This window comes from Tiliqua scincoides, chromosome 1, assembly GCF_035046505.1.
Source record: "Tiliqua scincoides isolate rTilSci1 chromosome 1, rTilSci1.hap2, whole genome shotgun sequence".
NCBI classification, from domain to species: domain Eukaryota; kingdom Metazoa; phylum Chordata; class Lepidosauria; order Squamata; family Scincidae; genus Tiliqua; species Tiliqua scincoides.
This window is the reverse complement of record NC_089821.1, coordinates 249,636,017-249,644,738: the sequence shown is the minus strand read 5'-3', so window position 1 is coordinate 249,644,738 and position 8,722 is coordinate 249,636,017. Positions and strand designations below refer to the sequence as shown.

The following is an 8,722-nucleotide window of genomic DNA, read 5'->3' as shown; positions in this document are numbered from 1 at the left end:
TTGCAGGGTTCCCCGCAGCTTCTAAACAGTGAACGTTCCAAGTAGTGCCCATGGCACTACTGCCAGCAGCAGCACTCCAGTGCCAGCCAAACCAGTCCTTTATTTCCTTAATCTGAAACACTGAAGAAAGCATGCCTTATTATTGCCCTACACTAGCTGACCTACTGATATAAGAGGGAACAAGGAACCATGCACGGGGAGAGAAACGTGCTGTACCTAGATATTGCCAGGGATAGGATATTTGGATCTTTATAGTTTAAAGCAATTTCTGATCACTTTTAGCAATGAAATTATTATATTTATTTTTACAATGCCAACAACATATGTGGCACTTGTTTGGTAAGCAAAAAAAAACGCAGGTTTTTGCTCTCAAGGAGCTTGCAATCTAAATTTTGATGCTGGAGAAATAGAAAGAAGGCAGGGTCAGGGTAAAAATGTAACAGGTTGTATGCTGAACAGTTCTGTAAGCAACAAAGACACAAGACTTCTACCATATTTCATCATATTATTGTACATTTTCAATTGGAAAAAAATCTAATCCAACATTAACTCCTGGTGTGTATTTGTACTAGTTCTTTACTACTGGTTTTTCAAAATGAAAGCCTTTGGAAGTGCAGATGGTGTTTAATCCAACTACTGAAATATCAAGCAATACTTCCAGGCTTTCCTGGGGAAACAGCACTGAAATGAATCATCTGAAAGCACCTGATCCTGTAGTAGTGGTAAAGCTAGGGTAATGTGGATTGGCATCTGGATGAGTGACCTTGTATATGATATTCTGAATCTGAGCATATTGAAAAAAGAGCAGAGTATGAATACATTATATTATGATGATAACAATAAAGAAGCAATTTAGATTCTGAATAATTGTTTATATACGCCGGGCTCTCACAAATGCCATAATAAATATGTTAGGATCACATCCAGAGTAAGGCTTCCAAAAACAGAAAGATCATCCTGTGGAAAGGGGACCATTTGTGCAAGCTGAATGTTCCTTCTACTCTTGGAGGGAGTTTGTGTTCATGGAGTATACTTCCATTCATGAATGTTTTACTCTGACGTGACTCTTAATCTTTAAGGCGTTGTAAGAGCCTTTGTTGCTTTCAAATACAATATGGGTGTTCCTTTGCTTCCTCTCTGTTTGTGAAGTAATTAATGTTCCTGGCTTCTGAATGAACACAGTGATTCATATTAATCTTCCTGCAGCACCACAAACCACTCACTAGTGGTTTTTACAGATATTTTATGTACAACACTTCAGCAAGAATCTTTTTTTAGTGACAAGGCTTTTGTTTAAAATACTTGTATGCCATATTTTCACCCCACAGAGCCTCTGGGAAAGCACAAGAAAGGCAGCAGGGAGGGAACAAGGTGGACCTCACTTGGTAGAGGTCTTGTTGTCTTAATGACACTTTAGAAAAAGCCTGAAAGGTCCAGAAAGGCCTCTGAAGCTTAATGTCCAGGTAGGCTCTTATAGAAGATGTTCGAAGAGTATCTTATAAGATGCTCTAATTCTGGACTCTTGAACGCCGTCTATAGAGGTCAAAACTGCTTTTTGAGTTTGAAAAAAATGAATACAAATGGTGCCTTCTGGTGGCTAATTAGAGTTGCATGGACATTGCTTACATTTCTTGAAATGAGAGTCACCAAACCTATAAAGCCTGCCTGGAACTTGCATTTTACAGCTCAGTCATTCTCATTCCTAACTGCATTAGGTGGCAATCCTATGCACACTTTTCTGGGAGTAAGCCCCACTGAACAAAATGGAACTTCTGAATAGACATGCCATAGGATTGGGCTGTCAATTTAAACAAAAGAGATCTGATTACGGACCTCTCACAATGTATGTGGTTTGGCCTTGGAAATGCTTTCCTTTTTCTTACACCTTAGATCCTTCCTGTTCAGTACCCCCACACCCTTGATGCAAACTAGTAGATTCTAATTGCAATGATTACAAGTGGTAACCCAATAATTATTTTCAAAAGTCAGCATGGAAGCACCCACAAATTCCCTTCAAAATATTTGCCAAGATACGATTACAGCCGATTTGCTACTCTTAGTTTTGAGTTCTACATTCTGACAGTACTCATGCAAACGGAGCTTTTTGTTTCAATACTATTAAAATAACACTACTGATATGTTCAGTAAAACCTTTACTCCAGGGGTGCTCACACTTTTTTGTTTCGAGAGCTACTTTGAAACCCAGCAAGGCCCGGAGATCTACCAGAGTTTTTTTTTTACAATGTTCGCGCCATCATAACATATAACATTTATGTGTACAATGTATGTTGGTGTACCTTGAGCCCCACTGAGTATAACAGGACTTATTCCTGAGTAGACATGCCTAGGATTAGGCTGTGAGGCTGCAATCCTAGCCACACTTACCTGGGAGTAAGCCCCATTGAGTACAATGGGCCTTACTCCCGGCGTCTCCTCCCAGAGGCACCTGAAGGGGGGGGTCGGCACTCCGCGATCTACTCATTTTGCCTCGCGATCTACTGGTAGATCGCGATCCACCTATTGAGCACCCCTGCTTTACTCAGTAAATAATTTGTGAGAAGATATGTGCTAGGGCTCAGATCTGCTGAGCCACCCCAGTCACCTGGTTGCTTTGTTCTCTAAGCCCAGATAAAATTATATGGGAGTTGGCTTGGCTACCATGAGTTGCCACCCCAACCTGACTAGTTTTTCAGCATCCAGGCCAGAAACTAGTCCTGGTGGCAAGAAAGTTGGTAAGTTCCAGTGCACTATTGCCTGCTGAGGAGTGGCTTTAATTTGCCTAAAGGAAACTTTGCATGACGGTTATATTCAAAAGTCAAAGATCATTTTATCAAAGGAAAACTCACAAATGGAAATTGTCAGAAAAAATTGAAGTGGATCCTCCAGCTGGTTTAACTACTGTATGTCTTCTCTTTCAGGAGAGGGAGGGTATAGAAGGAAGGTGTAAGAATAGCACTCTGAGGCTGCATTCTTTTTTAGATAGAAATTAGGCAGAAGTGATGTTTCTAGCACGCTGCTGGCATGCTTCCAGCCTGGCTCATTTTTTTAAAATGACAAAATGGTGTTGTCATTGAAATAAATTGCATGGGGGTTGCCATGTTGCTACCATACACTCTGAAGACTGCCATGTTTCTGACACAGAAATCATATTCATGGAGACTGCCGTCTTTTCTAGCTCCGAGCTTGCATTTCAAATTGCTAGCGGGGTTAGCACCCTAGAACAGTCATTTTCAACCACTGTGGTATGGCACTCTGGTGTGCCACGAATGGTCCTCAGGTGAGCCACAGGAATTTGGGTCATTTATTAGCAGGGCCATTGGGGGTGTGACAGCACAGTGTGCCTTGTCAATTGTCAAAAAACCGATGGTGGGCCATGACCATTTTAGTGCCTTGCTGGTGTGTCGTGAGATGAAAAAGGTTGAAAATCACTGCGCTAGAATTTGAAAAACAAATGCAACTTGAGCATGCTAGAAGGTCTGTGGAACTCCTTGTCGCAGGATGTGGTGATGGCATCTGGCCTGGATGCCTTTAAAAGGAGATTGGACAAGTTTCTGGAGGAAAAATCCATTATGGGTTACAAGCCATGATATGTATGTGCAACCTCCTGATTTTAGAAATGGGCTATGTCAGAATGCCAATGCAAGGGAGGGCACCAGGATGCAAGTCTCTTGTTATGTGGTGTGCTCCCTGGGGCATTTGGTGGGCCGCTGTGAGATACAGGAAGCTAGACTAGATGGGCCTATGGCCTGATCCAGTGGGGCTGTTCTTATGTTCTTATGTAAGGTTAGAAAAACAGCTCTTTAATGCTAGAAACTGAAAAAAGAACACAGCCTCTGTATGCATTACCAGAGAATAAAAAAGAGCACCTGGTCCTTCTACTACTAGGTTGTTAGCCTTACTGCCCCTGCTGGTACAGGTGCAACAATATAGCATTCCTGCACATTCTTACAAGTGAGTTTACACAATCAATACTTTTGGTTGTACATGTGTAATTCAGGAGGGGGCTCCTGAAGCCTCCATGAGGATCCTGGAGGCTCGCAGCCCCCTCTGCGAGCCTCCACATGACTGCCCTGAGCTCCGATCAGTGATTGGAACTCAGGGCAGCCACATGGAGGCTCACAGAGGACAACTGTCGCAGCACCCATTCCTGGGCTACTCCCCCTAAAGGGGAATGGCCCATTTCCGGTTCTCCTGGTAGGTTGTGACCTACTAGTCTGGGAATCGCAATTCTATTCTGAATTAAACATGTGCGTCTCCAAACACAAATTATGATTTTCAGTCTCAAACAGATACAAAGAGAACAGCGCCATCCGAAAGAGTCAATCAAATAACTCAACTATTCATTACTTACAACTCAATGGAAAGGTCCAGGGCAGAAAACTTCATTTGGTGCAATAAGAGCATCTAAAAACTGCTTCTGGTTAATCTGAGTAAGACTATTCAGGCCCCTGAGGACACTCTCCTGGGAGTAAGTACCATTGAACACAGTGGGACTTCTATAGTGTTGAAAAAAGGTCTATACTGTAGTGTCGCAAACTACTCTAGTGCAGGCGGAAAGGCCTGTATCAGCCTGCCAACACTCCATCCAAAGAAGCAGCCACTGGCAGAGGTAAGAAAAGTTCTGAGCATTGGAGAATGCAGAACAGAGGAAAGGAGGGAGTGTTTCAGGTGGGGGAGCAGTACGGGGGCAGATCAGGCCCAGGAAAGGGGTGAGATTGGTGCAGGAGGCATACGCTGTATCCTATCCTCCCTCCTGGGCCTGAATATACTCGTACTACACAGGACTGTTCAGACTTGCACCAGCAATTTAACTGTGGACATGGTAGAGATTCCACATTCAATTATTTAAATGCTACTGCAGTACATGAAAATAATACATGAAGATAGTACATGAAAATAATAAACCTAAATAGGTCGCCAGCTAGTGTCTTGCACATACCTTTCCATTCTGTGAGTGATGGAACTCTTGGGTATCAGGACCTTTGTGGAGTCAGTTAATTCATAGTCTAAAAACTGGTTATACCAGAAACCTCAGAGAAAGACAAATAAGATTAAACTCAACTGTTCCAGCTTTGCTGGTTGCCATGGTCTGAGGGTAATACAAATGATGTTCACAGCTGACATTTCTGAGGTAAATTCACAACATATTGTGTCACAAGAACTTTGTGCGCTGCTGATACTCTCTAGGCAGTTCCAATGTGGCACAGCCTTCACTTCCTTATGCTTACTGCAATTTTTTTTTTAAAAGAATATGAATCTCTTTGGGATAGGTAAAATTTATTTTTATTTCTTTTGGTGTGTAAACCACTTTGTTAACTTCCATGTGGAACAATGGTATATAAATATTCTAAATAATAATAACATGGGGATGTGAGGGGCCTGTGTAAATCTGTGCATATGGCTTATGTGGCCCAATCCTATCCAATTTTCCAGTGCCGGTGCAGCTGTGCCTAATTTTTTCCAAAGATATATATATGTAGGCAACCTTCAGTCTCGAAAGACTATGGTATCGCGCTCTGAATAGTGGTTCTGGAACAGCGTCTAGTGTGGCTGAATACACCAATTCAGGAGTGACAATCCCTTCCACACTGGGAGCAATTGCAGTCTGTCCCTGGTCTGTCTCCCTGGCTATGGGCCTTCCTTCTTTGCCTCAGACTGTTGGCCAAGTGTCTCTTCAAAGTGGGAAAGGCCATGCTGCACAGCCTGCCTCCAAGCGGGCCGCTCAGAGGCCAGGGTTTCCCACTTGTTGAGGTCCACTCCTAAGGCCTTCAGATCCCTCTTGCAGATGTCCTTGTATCACAGCTGTGGTCTACCTGTAGGGCGCTTTCCTTGCACGAGTTCTCCATAGAGGAGATCCTTTGGGATCTGGCCATCATCCATTCTCTAGTAAACAGAGCAGCAACTGTTACCCTGCACATTCCTGATCTCGTCTGATCTTGGAAGCTAAGCAGGGTCAGGCCTGGTTAGTACTTGGATGGGAGACCGCTTGGGAATACCGGGTGCTGTAGGCTTATACCATAGTCTTTCGAGACTAAAGGTTGCCAACCAAAGATATATACTGTATACTAATGAGTACACAAAAAAATGCATAGCTATGGGCCTTAGAGAGATAGGTTAAGTCTTTGGAACAACCTACTATCTTCCAGTGTTATTCATGTGATGATAACAAGCGATACACAGTTTACATAGTGTAGGAAAGTTTCTAAATAAATGTATACAGTGGTGACTTTAATCTGTTTTGCTGATAGTGAATAGAAATATTCATTAGTCTATTTTAAAATAAATGATGGTGTTGTGTATGGGGCAAAGCAGTCCCTTGGGTAAGGCAAATTGGGGTGAATGCCCCAGGCCTAGTGTTTGGGGAGGTTCCACATTTGGAGAGGAAGATCAGGTCATCAGTGGTCCCCTACCAATTCCTCCAGTATTACTGCCACAACTGTTGGTTGGGGGGCTGCAGCAATCATATTTTAATTTTCTTCTAGAGCAGTGTTTCTCAAACTGTGGGTAGGGACCCACTTGGTGGGTCACAAGCCAATTTCAGGTTGGTCCCCATTCATTTCAATATTTTATTTTTAATATATTAGACTTGATGCTACTATGGTATATGCCTGCATTTGAGGAAATGTTACAGACCTGTACTTTGAACAAGCTACTATGTATATTCTTTAAACAATGATAGTAAATGGGACTTACTCCTGGGTAAGAGTGGGTAGGATTGCAGCCTAGGATTGTTAAAAATGTTCCTGCTTGATGATGTCCCTTCCAGTCATGACATCACTTCCAGTGGGTCCCAAGAGATTCTCATTCTAAAAAGTGGGTCCCAGTACTCAATGTGTGAGATCCACTGTTCTAGAGAGATCAGAACAGGATCACACAAACACCTTTTTATCACCTCCTTCCACCAGTTGGCTACTTCTTTAAACCAGGCGAGATAAAAAGATGCTGAGGACAGAATCATCTTGTTTTCAACACCCGTCCATGCCTGCCTGTTGTTGAACAAGTGACTGGGGATGTGGTGATGAACTTTAAAAATGGAGCTGTAAAATTTAAGCACTGCTTCAGATGCTAGAAAGCATGGTTAGGCTTGATAAATTGTAAGCAGCCCCATAACTCCCTAGGGATGACTCTGTGTACATGAGTTAGGGCCCAATCCTATCCAACTTTCCAGTGCTGATGCAGTTGCAATGCAGTCCCGAGGTAAGGGAACAAATGTACCCTTACCTGGAGGAGGCCTCCATGACTGCCTGCCCACTGCAGGATGCAGCACACGCCCCATTGGCACAGCTGCATCAGCACTGGAAAGTTGGATAGGACTGGGCCTATAGCTGTGTTAGAGAGGCAGGCATAAGAATCCATTATTATTATTATTATTATTATATTTATATACCACTTTTCAACTAAAAGTTCACAAAGCGGTTTACAGAGAAAAATCAAATAACTAATGGCTCCCTGTCCCAAAAGGGCTCACAATCTAAAAAGGTGCAAAAAGAACACCAGCAGACAGCCACTAGAAAAGACACTGCTGGGGTGAGGTGGGCCAGTTACTCTCCCCCTGCTAAAAAGAGGAGCACCCACTTGAAAAAGTGCCCCTTACCCAATTAGTAGGGGTTCCCTCCACAAAACACCATATGGTGTTTTATGACATGTTTGCTGGCATATGACACTGGCATAGCTGCTGAGAAAACTGAGGGGTTGTAATACAAGATTTAGCCAGAATAGGTCTCAGCCCCTTTATCTCTTGTTACACTGTCTTTATCTCTTGTTTAGCACTGGAATATGTGAAATAAGAGTGTTTTTGAGGGGCAATCCTATGCACACTTGACTGTGAGGAAATCCTAGTGAACTCAGACCCCAATCTTATCCATGCTTACCTGGGAGTAAGCCCCATTGACTATATGAGGCTTACTTTTGAGTAGGCAAGCATCGGATTGGGTCTCAGTAGATCTTTTCTCTCAGAAGACCTATGTGGGATTGTGCTGTCAAACTCTCTAGGGCAACAGTTCCCAATCTTTAAGAGCCTGTGGACCACTGAGGCAAAAATTGGAATAGTTGTGGACCACCATGCAGCTGTGGGTGGTCTGATCTCTGCCTGTTGGTCTCCCAAGCACTCCCCCACACAGAGAATGGCGGCGGGCAGTTCCTTCTCCTTCTTTGGTGGTCTGTGGGAAATTGCTTGCTCAAGACACTGGAAGAGATCAAAGGTTATTTTTTTCCCTGAGACCTTGCAGGTCACTTCCCAGGGTCTCGTGGACCACCTGTGGTTCACAGACAACAGGTTGGAAACCAGTGCTCCAAGGGCCTGGTCATACATGCCTATTTAGCACCTGATGACTGTTGTGTTAAGCAATGACTTAGGGGCCCGTCCTACCCCATTTTCCAGTGCTGGTGCAGTTGTGCCAGTGGGGTGTGTGCTGCATCCTCTGGAGGAGGGGCACTCACTGGGGCCTTCTCAAGGGATGGGAACACGTGTTTCCTTACCACAGGGTTGCATTGTGGGTGCACCAGAGCTGGAAAGTTGGATAGGATTGGGCCCGACCCTATGCATGTCTACTCAAAAGTAAGTCCCATTATAGCCAATGGGGCTTACTCCCAGGTAACTGTGGATAGGACTGCAGCCTTACAGTACAGGTACATGCAAACAAAGCTACTACTGAGTGGCTCCGTGTGAACAGACCTCCACAGATGTACTCCGCACTGCCGTGTCGCCTCAGCCACAGTGCTT

The 8,722-nt window shown here is 43.8% G+C and overlaps 1 pseudogene; it reads left to right on the top strand.

The window, feature by feature from the left end:
- Window positions 1-5,894: 5,894 nt before the first annotated feature.
- LOC136637736 (5S ribosomal RNA) lies at window positions 5,895-6,011 on the top strand (annotated as a pseudogene).
- The last annotated feature ends 2,711 nt before the right edge of the window (window positions 6,012-8,722 follow it).